Genomic DNA, 18820 nt, shown 5'->3' on the forward strand with positions numbered 1-18820 from the left:
GCCACCTTGAAGCTGACAGTTCTTAGAAAAAGGAAAGAGGAGACTTGCTTTGACTGGAATATTCCTGCCCCCATGCAGAGTTCTTTTTCCCTCTCTGCAGGTGGCATGCCCTCACCTGGGAGTAGAAGGAGCTGCCTGAGAACTGGAAGTATGTGGGAGACCCCAGGGATGGCCGGGAACCAGCCGTTGCGTCTGACCTTTGCTGCAGGAGAGGCTCTTCTTAGAAGGCTCAGGAATTGGCCTGCAGGCTTTTACAAGCTCGCTTTGACTTCAGGTGGGGTCAGGCAGATTGAGGTGAAAGGGAACCCTCCCCACCTCCCACTGCTGTGTCCTCACCCTTTACCAATGTCCTGGATTGCCTGCTCTTGCCTCTCACCTTGATCTTTTTCTTCCCTTCCTTGTTTCTAAATTCTCTTCCTGCCTTCCATACCAAGCCCAAAGCAATGGACTACTGGTCTAAGATGGGACTCTTCAAGGGCGGACTTGGGGATGCCAACTGGGGAGAAATTGTTTGGCCCCTTGCCCCTACTTCCTCTGTTTCCTCTGAATTCTCTTAGGTCACAAGCAACAATTGGGGTCAACCCACCCACCTTTTCTTCACCACTTTTACTTCCTGTAAGATTAACCATCCATCCATTCCTGTCTGTGCCCGATGGAACACGATAAAAGCACCCAGCATGTCTTAAAGAGTTGATCCCTATAGAAAGAGTTATTCAAACATGCTCCCTGACATCTGAGTACGATGGGGTCCTCATTGTGATGGCTTGTTTTCTAGGGAAATTGTTTGTTGGTGTGGTCCAGTGCTTGGTTGATTTCATGTTTCTATCTCTTCGCTTCTCTTGTTTTGCTTTAAAAAATATTGTACCTCTGCTTCTTAAATAAGTTATGTAAGTCATTTAGCAAGATTGAAAATATTCCAGAGCTTTACTGGGAAAAGTCTCCCTCCCACTCCTGTCTCCAGACACACGTTCCTCTTCCAAGATTCAACCAATGTGACCAGTTTGTATCAGAGACACTTACTGTGCTCCTAAGCAAATGTGTTTGTGTATTTTATTTTCTCTTTCCTTTTAATATTCTCTTTCCTTTTAAACCCTGAAAAATAGGGTTTAGGGATTTGAAGTTCCTAAAACTGGACAGAAGGGGACAGGACACAACCTTTAAAAGAATGACATAACCCAAGGGCTCCACACAAACTGATTACAACCAAACAGTCCAAGATGGCAGATGAATCACTAGACCTTGAGCCTCATCCTTTGTTCAATGTAATACATTGTAATACATTAATATAAGCTAAGTGACACACCCACCAGCAACAGACAGTCCCAAGGCTGACCATCAAAGACCAAAAAATGGGTGGTGGCCCAATTACTGGAAATTTCCACCCCTTCCCCAAAATAGTTTGAATACTCCTCCCATTCATTAGCCTATGAAATTACCCATTCCATGAAAACTAACCACCACATATTTCAGGGCCTCTCGCCTTCTGAGATGGCCCATACTCTGTGGAGTATGTTTCTCTCTGAATAAATCCGCTTCTTACCCATTACTCTGTCTCTCACTGAATTCTTTCTGCAATGAGACATCAAGAACCTGAGCTTCATTAAGTCCCAAGATGAGATGTGATCCCAGCTGAAAGCAGGTGGGTTCAAGTTCCAATCTGAGTTACATGGTTTCAGTCTGACCCAGTGAACATACTTAGACCTGTTTTGTCGCCAATTTAATTTCCTGATGAAATCTGTACTTTGTTCAAGCATTCGTTAAAGGACCAAGTGGATAAATTCTTGGGTAATCACAGACTTCTTTTTTTTTTTAATTTTAAGAATCACCTTCCTCCCTGTCACTTCCCAGAAGGACAGGGAAGGGTCACAGAGAGCCAGGTTGCGTCTGTTCCTTTCTGCTGGGCAAGGAGCAGATGTTCAGGGCTATTTGTCAGGTGGAGATGGCGAGAATGGTGGGAAGATGGCCATCACAAGCCTTCAGCCAGGTCACTTCGGAGAATCAGGATCCACTGGACAGGTTCCAGCGGCAGGGAGAGTGCCAGCTGCTTTTCTGGGAGCATCTGGAGTGTTTGCAGCCTTGCCCTCCTTCACAAAGGAGGGATCCGATAGGAGGCGGACCCACATCTCCTGGCTGCACTTGGAGCAGGGGTGGGGAGGGAGGAGGGAATCGGCCAGACTGCTTATTCTGCTTTAACTGACTCTGTTCGGATTTCAGTCAAAGCTGCTCAAAATGGCTCATGTGGGCAGACAGGGCCTGAGTCAGCCTGTCAATAACATCCATTGCGTGGTCCCTGGATACAGAGCACAGAGCCCAGAGCTGGGGAACCGGAAACAAGAAATATATGGTTCAGTCCCTCCCCGGAGGAGCTGAGAATCTGAGGCAAACAGGAAAGATAGATATGCCCGAGAAAAGCCTCAAAAGCCCATGAACACAAACACAGACGCCAGGACAAAGCACCACACGGGGGCTGAAGCTGTCTGTGGTCCGGGCTGCCTGAGACCAGCTTCCTTCCGTGGGTTCTCTTTAGGAAAAGGGTGCAAAGACACTGACACAGTCCCACCTGCCCAAGTCGTTTGATTGAACTTCTGTAAGGAAGAGGACTCGGGCTTTGCAGAAACAGGCCAGGCATGGAGCTGCTCTCTGTGCACCTACACGTGTTATCTTGGTGTGTTTCTAAACCCGTCTGAGGTCAGCCTCCTCACTCGTCATTCAGGGACAATCCCACACCTTACAATTATGGTGAGATCAGAGGATACCCAGTGCCTGCCCAAGGCTAGCACAGGATGGGCACTCAGCAAGGGCAGTAGTCCTCATTATTCTATAGATCGTTCTAGACTCACAGCCTCTGGGTACCAATGTGGAAAAGCATCTCATTTTTCTCTCACCCTTCTCTTAGTGGATGGATCTCTCCCCTCCTTCCCAGTCTCACCTCAACCCTTGTCTCCTGGTTTTCGGTCGGCAGTGTTCCCCACCTGTTGGACCAGGCCTGGTGAGATCTGCCTGCATGGATGGGACCCAGGGCGGGCACCCGGGGGCCAAGTCAAGCAGGAGGCACGTTCTGTCCCTCAAGCCACTGTGCCGAGGAAGAGAGCTGGGATGAGACACCTGGAGGTGGAGCCAGGATCAGCTGGATGGTCCGCTGGTGGATGGGGCCAGGAGAGGAGCAGAGGCAGGAGGACCCTCAAGGATGTCATGTGGAGAGGCTCCGCCCACATCCGGTGATCAGGGTCCCTGGTATACCGCACCCCAAACCCGATGGGGTGTGGCTGAGGCCCTGAGCAGCTGCTACCATGACCCTGCCGGAGCCCTCTGTCTCGCTGGGACCCCAGAAGGCACCTCCCCGCTGGGCTTCCTGCCCACGAGTAGGCCAAAATGACATCTCACCTTGTAAACCACACCCTCTCCTCCCTTCCTAAATGCTGCTAACAATTGGGGTCCCAGCCTGTTTGGAGCCGTTACGGAGAGTCTTACCTGCTCCCACAATGTCCCTCATCCTGTCTCCTTCTCACACACCCTGCTCCCTGAGGCCCTAGACCAGCCACCTTCCCTCTGAAATGCTGCTTTCCAGACCTTGCAGAGCTGGCTTCTTCTCCCTGAGTCTTAAAAGTCACCTCCCCAGAGAAGCCCTCCTTGACTGCCTGGTGCCCTGTCCTCCAGCCCGCTTCTCTGCAGGGCAGTTAGCACTGGGCACTCTTCCCTGGCCCACAGGTGTGTTTCCTGGCTTCTTCTTGATTCTCCAGCCCCTGGAGCTCCTGGGAGCAGGCACTAGGCACTCAGCTGTTTCTCCAAGCCCTGGGGCAGCGGCTACTGATGAAAGGAGGCCTTCAGACTTGAGCGGCTGCAGCCCCGGGTACTCTGGGCACACGGGGAGAGCAGGGCTCCCAGGGAGGTTGTCCTTGGTGGCCTGGAGCAGCAAAAAGCATTGTGTCCACTGTGTCCTGTGAAGTATTCGAGAGCACAGGCCAGGAAACTGGGTTTCCACAAGGAGGCCTGGAAATGGGAGAGAAAGTCTGAGCCATCAGCACCCAGAAAGATGCAGGCACAGAGATGCTGGTCGGAGCCAGGCAGAATGGAGCGGAGAGCAGAGTGGGAGGACCGCCCCCAACGAGGCCCTGGGCCAGGGGGCTTCCTGTCCAGGTCAGGGTCCCTTTCTGTCCCAACACCCTCAACGCACATGTACATTCTGCTGTGTCACAGGCACATAGAGAACATTTCTCCATTGAAAATTTGCAATGACCATCGATAATGCTAATCTAACTTTGTCATGGCTGATTATAAAAATCAATAAAGTATTTAAATATTTTTGTGAGTTCTAATGTGTGTATGCTCAGTCACTTGGTCATGTCCGACTCTTTGGGACCCTTTGGACTGTAGCCTGCCAGTCTCCTCTGTCCATGATGTTTGCAGGCAAGGATACTGGGATGAGTTGCCATTCCCTCCTCCAGGGGATCTCCTTGACCCAGGGATGGAACTAGAGTCTTTTGCATCTCCTGCATTGCAGGCGGATTTCTACCACTCAGCCATCAGGGAAGCCCCAACGAATCCCATAGATGCTTATATATAAAAAAAGATTCATTCTTGCATTTATTCCAAGTGAAGATGCCAGAAAGGACAATGGTGAGATTTTCATCATTTGTTACCAGTTAAGGTCGCAGACCCGGGTCTTTATAAAAGCATGACTCAGCAACGGGGAAACACTGCTAGTCTTTCCTAATCACTCTTGTTCTTTCTATTTTCTCTCCTCCTGCTGGTCTTACTGCATTCCCCTTTGATAGTGAAAGAATCAGATCAATGCAGGCGTCAGAGGATTTGCCTGGCAGGGCCTTCGTCACCACCCATGTCAGAGCCGATGTGGGCTTATGCAAGGAGCTGGATGGTGACCAATGCCGCCTTGTTTCTGGTGATTCCTTTTATCTTCACGTTTCCAGCAGTTTGGTTTTGAACATCAGGAAAGGGTGTGTGGTAAAGATGGATCCTCCCTTGATTGAGATTGCATCTTTGAGCACATTTTGGAAATAGTGACGTGTGCATTGTAAGGAGCTTTGGAGCGGGTGGGTGGGGGGTGGGCTTCCTCCTGGCAGTTTCCTGGCCAGCTTGGCCCATTTCTCCTCCATGCTGTAAAGATCCCAGGCATAACTGACGGTCTGCTCCAGGGCCTGCAGTCTGGGGCTTCGCCTGCCATTTCTGGGAAGGAACCTCTGAGTGCCCGAGGCTTCTTGCAGGGAGGCAGGGGCTCTTGGGGGCCTGTGGTTTGGTGAGCCCTCACCTAAGCAGGGCTGCCCCCCGAGAAAGCAGACATTCCTCAGTTTACGCTGACTCGGCTTAGAAGCCACATTCTCTGGTCTGTAGGAGGCCCCAGCTCCCCACGCTGGATGATCTTCTCTCACTCTAAGATACATCCATGTGTCCTCAGTCCCCCAGTTGAGTCCAACTCTTCGACCCCATGGACTGCAGCCCTCCAGGCTCCTCTGTCCATGGAATTCTCTAGGCAAGAGTACTGGAGTGGGTTGTCATTGCCTACTCCAGGGCATCTTCCTGACCCGGGGATCGAACCTGGGTCTCCTGCATTGCAGGTGGAGTCTTTACGGTGTGAGCTACCAGGAAAGCCCCCAAGTACATCCAGCTAACCCACAGATTTCCATACATAGCCTAAAGTATGTATGGCTTAAAACAGAGCTGCAGGGACTTCCCTGGTGATCTGCTGGTTAAGGCTCTGTGCTTCTACTCTGGGGGCATGTGTTCAGTCCCTGGTGTGGGAACTAAGATCCTGCATGCCTTGCATGGCAGTCAAAAAGTAAAAAAAATAAAATAAATGCACAAAATAAAACAAACAAACATAGTAGCTGCAGTGTGTTCCCTGAGAGTCAGGCCCACTGTCTCTGGCTTTAACTGTGTCATGGACAAGCCCCTCCTCCCCACCCACTGCTGCCACAGGAGGGCGAGGTCTGCCCTGGAGCCAGGCAGGGCTATGTTGTCAGGGACTGTCGTGCAGGGTATGAAATAAACATCTCTGGGGGCACGGTTGACAAGGACCATGGCCCTGCTCTACCATACCTGGAAGATCAGGCAGGAATCACCTGCAGACTGGACACCATTCCCCTTTAACACAGGTCACACTTACAGATCAGAATTCTCCCAAAGAATCAAGGCGTGTTGCTCTAGCACTTCTCTTAAAGAAAATGAAAATGAAGGTGCTCAGTCATGTCCGACTCTTTGCAACCCCATGGACTGTAGCCTACCAAGCTTCTCCGTCCATGGAGTTTTCCAGGCAAGAATACTGGAGTGGGTGGCCATTTCCTTCTCCAGGGGATCTTCCCAATCCAGGGATCGAACCCAGGTCTTCAGCATTGTAGGCAGATGCTTTACACTCTGAGCCACCAGGGAAGCCCATCACTTTTTCTTAGCCCCTATTCAACACAGAAAGAATCTGGTAGAAAATGTTGCTTTAGACATTTTTCACGTATATGCAAGGATCTGTTTTTTGACTTGTGGTCACAGATTTTTAAAATATTTTTGTAATAGAATCGATAGGAGAGTAAAGTTAATATTTGATTGATTAAGAGAAAATAATAAATATTACTATAAATTAATAAATACCTGAATTACTATGTATATGAATGATAGAAAGTATGGATTAATGGTTAGAATGTCTCAGTCTTTTTTATCACCTTCTATGGAGAATGAAACGGCAACCCACTCCAGTATTCTTGCCTGGAGAATCCCAGGGACAGGGGAGCCTGGTGGACTGTCATCTATGGGGTCGCACAGGGTCGGATATGACTGAAGCGACTTAGCAGCAGCAGCAGTATTCAATTTCTGAGTGACGGTGGTAAAGAATCCGCTGCCAATGCAGGAGCTGCAGGAGACATGGTACTTTTCCTGAGTCGGGAAGATTCCCTGAGGAGGAAATGGTAATCCACTCCAGTATTCTTGCCTGGAAAATCCCCTGGACAGAGGAGCCTGGCAGGCTACAGTCCATGGGGTCACAAAGAGTCAGACACGACTGAGCGACTGAGCATGCACACACACACTCAATCTCGTCCTCCCTTAGGTCACATTGCCTTCCCTGTGGCCTTGCATATAGGTGATGCGTCATAAAGGCACACAAATTGGGCAAAATCCTGGTGGCCAAAGCCAGCCTGCGACTTTTGCTGTAGCCACTTCACTCGCCTGATGTAAACTAAAGTAGATCTGACACAAAGACGAAGGTGCTTTGTGACTTGGGAAACAGAACAGTGGCCCAGCATATGACAAGGTGCAGAGCTGGGTGTGTGTTTCCTTGTCTGTCCACCCTTATCAGCCAAAGGGTGTTTCTAGAACTGACAGGGGAGGACATGCCAGGGGTTGAACAGACCGCTTTTATTCTTTTCGCTTGATACTTCCGGCAGTTTTACGTTATCTCACGCAGTTAGAAGGGGATGTAGATAACGTACATGTTTGTCTTTTCCTGATTACATACAGTTTCACTTGGCTAAAAGTCTACACCAGCCACAAGGACACATTCTCACTGAAATAGTAGAGACTTTTCTCACCATCTTTAAAAACAAAAAAACCAAACTCTCCAGCCTCTCGATTACTCTTGCACAGAAAGTGATGTAAATGTGCTCACCGCTGCCATAAAAGCAACCGTGTGCAGAATTCAATGCTCTGGATTTGGGCCGTAAGCAAACAGTGTCTATCTCAGGTGGTGCTGTAGGCTTTATTCTAGCTGGAATGGGGGATGGCTGAGTAAGCCTGTGGATTGCAATTGTTCGCTGGGTAGATGTTGCCCTGAGGCCACATGCATTTGAGGCCTTCTGTAAGGCTAAGCTTGATTTTTCTGAAGAACTGGAGTTTGGAGCCCATTGCAAGGACCTCTCCGAATCCACACCATGTGGCAAAGATCTCATCCCTTCTCTCAATGTTCAATCCATCAAGAAGAGATTTCTGATGCTTCTGGCCAGGATTTGTGTCCTGCCAGGTTCCAGGGAGGACCCAGGGGAAAGGTGGAAGGCAGCTTTGGCCCCCAGGGAGCTCACACACTGACTGGAAAGCAACCCATCTTGGTTACACAGACGTTAGCAAACCAGCACTTAGATAACTAGAAAGGTGCCCTTTCCAGGTATCCGCTTAGATAACATTCCACTTCCACGGGATGGTGCGCTTCTGGAGCCTGGTCCTGTCTGCGCGTGTTGAATGTAGGGAAACCAGCCCTCGGTCCAGCAGTACAGACTTTGAGAAGTCAGCCCCATCACTGGCAGAGCTAGGAGGTGCTGTCCCTCCTTGGAATGTGGGTGGCATCTGCCATCCCTGTTAGACGGCGGGGCCACGCGTCACCATGTGCTATTGGTTATTCGTTAGGTGTCTTCACCACAGATCTCCCTGGATGATGGAAACTTCAGGGGCTTTGGAGATGTCATCTACCCCAGTGAGGAAAAAAGTCTGTGACTCACCCAAGACCCCCAGGTTCCCTGTTCACTCAGGGGCTGGAGAAGCCAGCCCTGGGCTAGAAGAAGTGCAACAAGACCCCGGCGCCACACCAGGGACCCCAGCACCCCAGGAAGGAGACTGAGAAACCCCTTCAGCTGAGCCTCCATAGCCCCATGGCCCCTTTATGCAGACAAGTGACAAAAATATTCCTTCCCCTTCAGATCCTGTCCCAGCTTTATCACAAACAGGCCAATGCAAGTGCCGTGGGTGACCTCAGCACAGATTTATGCCCCAGAACTCGCTCTGTGGCAAGAAAGAACATTCCTGGTTTTCACAGATGCCTTCTTGAGTAAATAGAAGAGGACCAGGAAACAGACTAAAAATCGGCGCCCAGCTGGCAGTCCCAGGGTAGTTCTGCCAGGCTTCTGGGTTGGGGTTTTGGGGGAAAGGAGCCAGGGCCCAGAACGGTTTTGTGTGTCCCCGTGGGGTCACTCAAGGCCCACCTTGGAGGTGGCCCCAGAGCCTGCAGAAGACCCTAGAGACTAAGGTCGCAGGCGTTGCTGCTACTCATTAGACCTTCCCTGCCCTGGCCAGTCAACCTGAACGGCCAGTCGGATGACAGCGGACATCCCTGTGGCTGCTGGGATGGTGGGAGGGTCACACACGCAGGACGAGTGGGGCTCACACACCAGGCTGGTGGGGCTCCTCCTCCCTACACCTTGTAGGAGGCCTCGCTGCGCAGGTAGGACAAGCTCTAGAGATAGAAACGATGAACCTGTTGACTAATCCTAGAGGTGTCTGTGTGGCAAGAACTTAAGCGTGACGGCCCAGATACGCACATACGCGGGCGTCTCCTGATCCATCTTCCGATGGCGGGGACCAGGAACGAGCAAGTTTTATGCACATCCAAACATGAGTGCAAACCCCCGAGTCTAAAACTCCTCAACATTGGTTTTCCAAATGGCAATTTTTCTAACTCCTCCTGCTGGAAATAGCTTCACCTGAATCAGCCTTCAAACTCTCCAAGCCCGTCTGAAAGTGTTAGCCACTCAGTCGTGTCTGACTCTTTGTGACCCCGTGAACTGTAGCCTGCCAAGCTCCTCTGTCCATGGGATTCTCCAGGCAAGTACTGGAGTGGGTTGCCTTTCTCTTCTCCAGGAGATCTTCCTGACCCAGGGATCAAACCTGGGTCTCCCGCATTTCTTTACCATATGAGCTACCAGGGAAGTCCTCCAAACCCAACTGGGTGGAGCTAAAAGGACATTTATGAAGGTGGCCCATTAAAGCAGCACTTTGGAGCCAGCATCTCAAGTTCAACCATTGTGTTCTGATGACCATCCTAGCCATCTTTCGCTTAACAAGCCAACAGGCCCTGGACTCCATATCAGAGCTTTATCTGAATTTCTGGTCCTTGACTTTCCCTAACACACAAAGGCTTCTCTCCAGCTAGAAAGCTGGTGATGAGTTTCACTTGTCTATCTACAAAGAGAAATATTTTAAATGCTTTCTATTTATAGCTGTGAAGTCTTGATACGACCAAAGGCAAAGGCGGAATCTCTCTGTACATTGATTTTTCTAGTGCAGGCTTAATGTCTGTATGTGATTATGTTTACCATGCAGGTGAAGCAAAAAATTAAATTGGGCTTCTTTAATGAGGGGGAAGACTAGCAGCAGAACTGAAAGATCACAGGAGAACTTGAGCAGGTAACCTGGTTGCAGATACTGCCCTGGCTTTAGACCTCTGCGGCTGATAAAAATGCATTCATCCCCACCTCCACACCCTCCCCACCATGCAGATCTGCTTTTGCTTTCTCCTGGTTTCTCAGGGAAAAAAAAATCCCCTAGGATTGTCTGTCTCTGTCTGCCTGACAAACCCAATAGGAAACCTGTGTTAATCTGTAAGTGAGGGTAATGGTTTTTCTGCTGTTTCATACATGCTAGGTCAAATCCATGGACCTTGAGACAAGAGAAGGCCCCCAGGGGAAATGAATTCCCTTCCCTCTGCAGGGCCTGGTACCCATCGGCCGCTGGAGGTGCTGGAGGGGTGTCCAGGAGCCCTCCGCTTTCCCCAGAAGATACTCTGTTCCTCCTAACACTTGTCCTTCTCTACTTTCAGACTGTAGGCAAGAAGGCCAGACCTCCAAAAACTAGGCCCAGGGAATCAGGTTTCTACTGTCGTCTGGCGTGGTAAGGGCAGGTTCAGACATCCCTGCTAGAGGCTGGCTTTCCAGGCAGCACCTGGGGAGGCAGGCTTGAGTCCTTGGGGTCAGAGGTCATGGGGTTTCACTCGCTCAGACATGCTGTGACACTAGGTCTGTCTTGGACCAAAATGGACACGGAGCACTGTGACTCAGGGTGGCTTCTAGAAACTCACTGGGGAGTGTTTTCCCTCCTTCACAACGTCTCAGAGCACAGGGACATGGCCCGGCCAGGCCCTGCACTGGTATCAGCTGCAAACACCATGGCCTTTCCTCCCATCAGGGCAGCGGCCCTAGTTCTGAGTCACCAGGTAAGGACAGGGGACAGCACAGAATTTGAGATTCAGCTCTCAAGTCCAAGTGGCCCCTTCCTTTCCTAATTCAGAAGAAACTGGCCCCCAATCAGCTTTCCTTAGCTCTGTCCCCAACCGGAAGTGAAAATGTATCTCTTGCAGGCCTCCAGCTCCCGTGCTCCTGGGTTCTGCTGTCCTCTTGAAGCCCGAGCCCACGGGGGCTGTTTGCACAGGAGCCCCCCCGCCCCAGCTCTCCCGTGGCCGTGTCCTCCTGGGGGGACAGACAGGGTGTGTGGGGGCTGGGGGCCAGGGTGGCAGCCAGGTGTGGGATCTGCCCACAGGGATGGGTGAGGGTCAGTGCCCTCTGAGGGAGCCCGAGTCACCCTCTCTTGGGAACTTCCCGCCAGAAGACAAAGCTCCCAACCTCCCAGGGAGCCTCACGTGGCTGCCAGAGAAAGACAGCCTGGCCTTGATAAAAGTAGGAGGCGAGGAGTAGGGACTGTGGGACCCTCCTGGAGCTTCTCCCCACCCAACCTTGGGCTGTGTCCTCCCAGACACCTTTGCCGCCAGCCCTGGACCGAGGAAGTGGTCACGCATGCTCCTGAGAGCCCAACGCCTCTTTCAGAGGGCCTGGGGGTAGGGTGGGGCGGGCATCGGGAAGGAAACGGTCAGCTGTTTCATAGTAAGGCCGCCGCAGGCCCGTGAGAGCAGCCCCTGCTGTGGCCTTGCCTTCTTCCAACTAAAGGAGCCAGGAAACGGCCAAGTTGGTCCTTGTGGCAGAAACTTCTAGAACCAGAAGTGGCCCTTCCCAGCATCCTGGGGGTGGGGATGTCAGATTTTGCTCTGGGTGGGGCGGGGGGGTGGTGGTGGCTGGCAACCAAGTCCCTTGTATGTAACCTGGCAGCTCTCTGCCTGGAGACTTGCCGATGGTCACGATGTGTCACCTCCCAGGAGATGTTCCACTTTCCAAGCAGGTGGGAAATGAACCCAGTTAAAAATAGCGACACCGGACTCATCACAGAGTCCCCTTGTAAAGCAAAACCGTGGGTCTCCTCCAAGTGGCACAAAGGACCGGCCGTGGCTTTCGGGTTCCCTCTGGGACTCTGGGGGCTGGGGTCCCAACTGCACCAAATCCCCCAGTGCCCTCCCCTGCAACACCCCGGCTCCCAGCACAGCCACCAGCAGAGCCCCTCAGCCATGGCCGCTGGCCACCTCCCCACACTGGGTTCGCCTCGGTGACTGGGGGCCACTGTGACTGTCCACACCCTCTCCCCGCCCTCCTGCTCCCTTCAGGGCCTGGTGGACCGGGGTTTCTGGAGCTTTCTCAGAACCGTGGACACATTCCCAGTGGAAATCATGACATTTTCCGTTTCACATGACGCACTCCACAATGCCTCAGGAAAGAGAGAGAGAGAAGGCAAGCAGGGCCTGGGAGCCAGCCCCGCTCTGTCAACAGCGAGGCCAGGTCCCCTCTGTTTATCCTGGAGTCACCTCCCCGGGGCTTGACAGTCAGCCTCCGTGTCTGTCCTGCAGCCAGAGGCCCGACGACTAGGTTAACCGCCTTTTCTCTCTGCTCCTTGGCACATCTGGGTGAAGGCGTGCCTCCCTACTTTGTTGTGTTTTTTTTTAAACTTTACTTTCGACTGCCATGGTAACTGCTGCATGTTTGGCAAAGGGAAAGAGGAAAAAAAAAAAAAAAAAGCTCGGAGAGAAGAAAAGGAGCTCTCAGCGCAGGGCTGGCGGCCGTCCAGGGTAATCATGCTGCAGAGCTGAAATGAGGCCTCTGGCGGGCAGCCAAGTTACAAAGAACAAAGCTGTCAGTTCCTAATGTTGGCGGCAAAGCCTGTTTGGCACCCTTATATGGTTTCCCAGAACTCCCTGCCTTGGCTGCCTTCCATTCCCTTCAGGGCAGCAAACAGGATTAGCCCAGCTCTGAGTTGTTTTTCTTCCCTCTCCTCCAACTGTTTCCAATGACATCATCCTCGCTGCACTCATTTGCCAGCAGGGTGGTTTTTCTCTCTCTCTCTCCTCCCACCCCCCTCTCTCCCTCCATCTCTCTCACACACACACACCTCCACTCCCACTTCCTTCCTGTAGCCGCCCCCCCAACCTCCTCTGACTTGCTCGAAGCGCACTGTTTGAGGTCATGCTTCTTGTCCGGCATCTCTGTGAAATACACACACGCCCCGGCGCTTGCTTGTCCATTTCGCTGAATCAAGCCAGACGTTGTATTTTATTTTTATAACTGAATTCCTGTGAGATAAAAATCTCATTTTCCTTCGCAGGCTGTAATCAGCACTCGCAGGGCTGTGGTTTCCAACTGCCCCATCTCGTGCTTCCTTACGAAGCACCGCTGAGAAATGAACTTGGCTGCCATTCAGGTTTAAAGGGCCCGCGGCTAGTCATACGTTGCTGGTTCACACACACACACACACAAACACACGATGTGCACACAAAGACTATTGCACGCACACACCCACAGGCACACATACCCACACCCACAGCTACACAGACAAAGGGTATGGAGATACCCCCCGAGACAGACAGACACACGAGCAGCACCTAGGGTCATTCTTTCCCTTTCAAGAAAGAGAAGAGGTGAACAAGTAGAAGCCAAAAGCTGCTTCCGAAAAGGCTGGTTTCAACCAGCAGGCAGGCAAGCGTTATGCAACTAATGTCTGGGTTCATGAAAGGAATCGAGGTTCGCTGACTGCACGAATGTCCCCCCCCCCCGCCCTGCCCCCCCCCCCAACTCGATTCATGAACTAGTTTTCAGATTCATGAATCACTCGGGAGCCAGCAAGAAAAAAATGAGTAGTATTGATCTCATTTCAATTGAAATGGGCTCATTATGGCCACGCAGGGGCAGGGTGCAGACAGCTTCCTACCGCCAGGTACTTGCCAGCATCCTAGGTCTGCAGGGAGGCTTCCCCACCTGTGGGTGGGGCAGGAATACCTTGGGGACAGGCTGGCTTTTGCAGAGGAGAGGGTTTGCCCTCTTCTGATAGTTAAATAGGCAGAATCAGATTTCTTGGTATGAGGAGCTGGGGCTGGACTCCTCTGTCCTCCTTCGGCAGGTCTGCAGGCTTCCTTGGGTGTTCTCCATCTTTTTTTTTTTTCACTTTTAATGAAATCTTTTAAGAGAAATCTCAGTGCAAATTCATTTCTGGATTGTTGGTGGCGTCTCAAGGACTACCTGAAATAGCAATTCACCTTCTACTAGGTGAATTCAAGTTCAGCTCCAACTAGGATGTCTTGGGGTTTCCTTCTTTGTCTGTTTCAAGGCCAACATGTAGCTTTTGCCTTTTTTAGCCCCTTGCATTTGATTCATCAAAGAAAGCCTGGGGAATATGGACCCTCTAGATTTGGGCCAATCACATTTCTGTAAGGAAAAACAATCCTCCAGCTGGGTGACTGTCATCACAGGGACAGGGGGCCCTGGGATTTCAGAAAGTCATCCTTTTCCTTCCCAAATGAAGCAAGGGTTCTCTCACTGACTGTCAAGGAGGTGGGCACTGAGCTGGGGTCCAGTGGCATTGCAGACAGGGAAACTTCGGTCCCTGGGTAGGTTTATCGAGGGGTGTCCTCCAAGGAACTATGCCTCTCCAACTGCCTTTCCTCGTTCCCCTTGAATTCCAACTCAACCATCTTCCCTCTTGACATATGCCCCCCCTGCCCAGTGCAGCAGGTCACACTCATCCTCATGGCTGGGGAATCTTTCTCTTTCTTTCTAGAACACTGCAGTTTGGGCTGTCATATGTAAGCAGACCATGATCAGTGTGATTAGCTTTGATTTGCAGCTTTGCATTGGGATTTTGTGTGGTTTCAGCTCCCAGATCTCCCCCAAGCACCCCTAAATCTCCCAGGGAGATTTAAAACAATTGATGAGACATTCACTTTTCAGAAACCTCACAGAAGTGGGCACCCCTCAGCAGAAAAGGATTCTACCCAATGCTGCATCACTTTGGATCCAGGAGTTCGGAAATGAGACTCTCACCCATTGACTTCAGATGCGCCATTAGGCACATTTAGCTTGGCAGAGATTCATGCTGTGACTTTGCCTCCTTTTATTTCTGCAGTGCCCAGAGAAATTGGGAGCAGCCCCAAGAAGGGCAGAGAAGATGCGCTTCTGTGAATTTCAATAAGCAATCAGGCTTCCCTGGTGGCTCAGATGGTAAAGAATCTGTCTGCAATACAAGAGACCGGGGTTTGATCCTAGGGTTGGGAAGATCCCCTGAAGAAGGGAATGGCTACCCCCTCCAGTATTCTTGCCTGGAGAATTCCATGGACAGAGGAGCATAGTGAGCTAAAAGTCCACGGGGTCGCAAAGAGTCAGACACAGTTGAGCGACTAACACACACTATAAGCCCTTGGTTCAGAGGTGAAAAGAGCTGCTTTGCATTTCGTGAGGCCCTTTTGAAGGTGCCTTTCAGCTCTGAGCTTGTATTCTTGGGCTGAACCTTGGAGCCAGCTTGGAGTCCTGGGGTGTCATGGGTTAAAATCACTTCCACAAATGGGCCGGCTGGCCTCAGAGCAAACTGGGATAGTGGGTTGGCTCATGTTTTGCATTAACTCATTTATTTTTTTTTTTTCCACTGCAGCCTCACATTCTCTGATAAACCTGAGTTGCTAGGAAAGCTTTATGTAACACCACCAGCCTCAGCTTCTTAGAGCAGCAAGTGCTCTGTTTCTAGAGTTCCCCATAAACCTGGCAGCACATCAAAACCTCTGTTTCATAACAGACCAGAAATAGGATTTTCTAATAACATCCCGAGGACTGGACTGAGTGTGCAGGGGTCTGGATTTTTATGAATTGCTAATGGTTAACTAAACAGAGACCCCCATGACACCCAACCTACTATCTCTGGGGTTGAGGAGGGTGGGGATGTGGGAGGAGTGTGGTTTCTACATCCATGATATGTTGGTTCCTGACCCACGGCCCCTTTCAGAGAATTTGCTAAATAATCCCAAACATATTGAGGATCTTACTCATGTTTTAAAAAAAGAAAAGGGATGGGGGAGTGGGACTACCTTCCTCCTGCTCCTTCCTTCATTCATGGAGAATGTGGTTTCCTTTTATTTTGTTGCCAGACTTGCTGAGGGTTATAGATTTAACCCCTGGTTTTCCTCAGGGAGAGGTCAGTTCTCTTCAATGGACACACCTAGTGTGAGGGATCCAAGTATCATCCTGCAATAGACAAAGCACACGTGTGAACGTCAGCCCTGTGACTCGTGGGCTGATAAGATGATCAGTGAGGGAGAGAAGAGAGCGGGGAGGCAGCCTTGCCTTCCTCCCTCCCGCCCGTGGGTTACCTCCCCAGCAGGCCACCCCGCCTAGTCCGGTCCTGGTGTAGATTATGACAGCGAGGGGAGTTCCCTCCGAAAGGCCATTTGCAGCCTATTTAGATGTCACTTAGGCTTCCAGCCACTATCCCTTTGTTCCATTTCATCAGCTGCGCCTTCCTTCCGGTTCTGTCTGGACCATCCTTATCCTGTCCTGTGTGAGCTGCTAGCCCAGGGGCATCACTTCAAAACAGAAGAGGCCCCTGGTATGGCAGGATACTGGGATCGGGGTCAGCCAGACTCAGGTTTGGGGAGAACCCGGGGTGACTCATGGCACGACTGCCCCCAGCGAAAAGGAGCTGCCGTAAAAAGATACTGCCCTGTGGGTCCTCCACACCCCCTCCTGCATGCCTGCCCCCCTGCATCCCACCATTGCCCTCTGTTCCCCCCCAGGTCAGCTCTCTGCACTCACCTGACCACCCTAGTGGAACCTCAGCTGCGTGGCCCCTTCCCCTGGAGCCCTTCACTCCCCTCCTATGTGGTTTCCCTGTTTTAAGCTTAGGTATATGTGCTCAATCTTGCATTGATGTCTAACTCTATGACCCTGTTGACTGTAGCCCATCAGGCTCCTCTGTCCCTGGGATTTCCCAGGCAGGAATACTGGAATAGGTTGCCATTTCCTCCTCCAGGGGATCTTCCTGACCCAGGGAAGTTGCCATCATTCTCTCCCAGACCTCCTCAAACAATCCCCCTATTGTTCACCTCCCTTACCTTCTCATTTTGGAATACTAACACGAAGATGTACCAACTCTGGGCTCACCAGGACCGTCCTCACTTGGTTATTGCCTCCTCTGCCATTGAGATAATTTCTCTGGTGTTTGCAACTCTTTTCCATTTAGTTTCATCAGCGTTGAATCAACCTGATATTTACCCTTTCTTCTGGGTCGTTAGTAAAAATAATCCAGAAAAGTCTCCTCTCCCAGCAGGGCCCTAGGGAAACCCACACATGTCCCCAGAGCCCACCCACCAGCCTTCATCCCCAAATGGCTCCACAGAAACTGCAGTCAAGAGGGGGTTCCCTCCAGGCTGAGATTTAATAACCCTGAGATCCGCTGAATGTCTGGACACCTGGTTGCTATGGAGACAGTTGTCATTAAAACACACCGATCTGCGGAGAGATATAAAACTGAGGCTGAGGTACACGATCGGACACATTAGTGCAGAGAGATGGCAAGCTGCTTATCTCCTCCCTCTGTTGACACAGGGCCTTTGCCTTTTAAACGCATCCTGAGTGACCTTCTCAGAACCAAGCCAACGCAAATCCATTTCAGTTAATATTTCGCAAGGGACGATCAAGGGCTTTGCCAAATGCCAGACGCCTGGTCTTCCCGTCCCCAGCTGAGTCAGCCCAGAGGGAGAGGACACTCCTCTCTGTGGCACCGCTTGTTCCCTGCCGACTGTCACTGATCCATCAGCGCAGCCGGCAGCGTGAAAACACTGACCCTGACACTGTTCCAGATCAGATGGCTGGGGACGAGCAACCAGTGTGGGCAGGGAGGCCCTGGGTGCGTGGCCCAGTCTGGAGGGGCAGAAACTGGAGGGGCCCCCAGAGACCCACCCAGGAGGTAATGAAGGCCCGTGTCTGTTGCCTGCCAGTTCAGGATGGGGTAATTCAGCAAGAGACAGTTACACGGTGTGTAGGTGTGTCTGCTCACCACCTTCAACCCCTTGTCATTTGAACTCTCAAAGCCCTCATGACAAGATCAGCAGCTGAAGATCCATGTCTCCCTTGGTCTTGTCTCTGTGCAGGAGCCAGTAAGGCCTTTCCCTCCTCTCCCTTGACTGGGCTGTTCTGGCATAAAGCGTGTTAGAGTTAGTTGCTCAGTCATATTCTTTGTGACCCCATGAGCTGTAGCCCGCCAGGCTCCTCTGTCCATGGAATTCTCCAGGCAAGGATACTGGAGTAGGTTGCCATTTCCTTCTCCAGGGGATCTTCCTGACCCAGGGAGTGAACCTGGGTCTCCCGCATTGCAGGCAGATTCTTCTAATTTAGATAAACCACCAGGGAAGCCCCAGTTGGCATCATAAAGGGGCAGGTGCAATTCACAATGTGTAGCTGGAGTCCTTCTGAAATGTGTTTGGGGAGGGGGCTTGAAAGAATGATGTTCACTTATTTAGCTCTGCCATCCTGGAGGAGGGAAATGACTAGGAAAAAAATAAATAACCAGCTCTGACTGTGGCCACATTGTGAATGCAGACCAGGCCTGCTTCTGTGCTGACTCCCAGCAGCAAGCCTGCATGAACACCTGAGATCCAGGTTACCTTTCTCCTCTTGGAAGATATTTGAACTCTAGAACATAGATCATAATTTAGTCATTGGCATGGTCTTGGATCTTCAACAATCCCCTGATTACCTAGTGCCTGAATTTCCTTTTCTCTGGGGGGATGTATTTCTGTTTCTGTTTAATACCAATGGCATTTTAGTTTATCTTCTTATTGACATATAATTGCTCCTGAGTGTTGTTTTAGTTTCTGCTGTATGACAAAATGAATCAGCTATCTTCCTGTTGTTCAGTCACTAAGTCACATCCAACTCTGCAGCCTCCATGAACTGTAGCACTCCAGGCTTCCTTGTCT

General features: G+C 51.1%; 1 long non-coding RNA gene across 1 annotated transcript; it reads right to left on the bottom strand.

The window, feature by feature from the left end:
- Nucleotides 1-13752: 13752 nt before the first annotated feature.
- Nucleotides 13753-17422, bottom strand: LOC122709276. Its single transcript, XR_006345459.1, has 3 exons — nt 16955-17422; nt 15932-16088; nt 13753-15087 (listed from the first exon to the last, which is right to left on the bottom strand). It is a non-coding gene; the product is annotated as an uncharacterized LOC122709276 (long non-coding RNA).
- Nucleotides 17423-18820: the final 1398 nt, after the last annotated feature.

The sequence above is a fragment of the Cervus elaphus genome, chromosome 15 (genome assembly GCF_910594005.1).
Source record: "Cervus elaphus chromosome 15, mCerEla1.1, whole genome shotgun sequence".
Taxonomy (NCBI): Eukaryota; Metazoa; Chordata; class Mammalia; order Artiodactyla; family Cervidae; genus Cervus; species Cervus elaphus.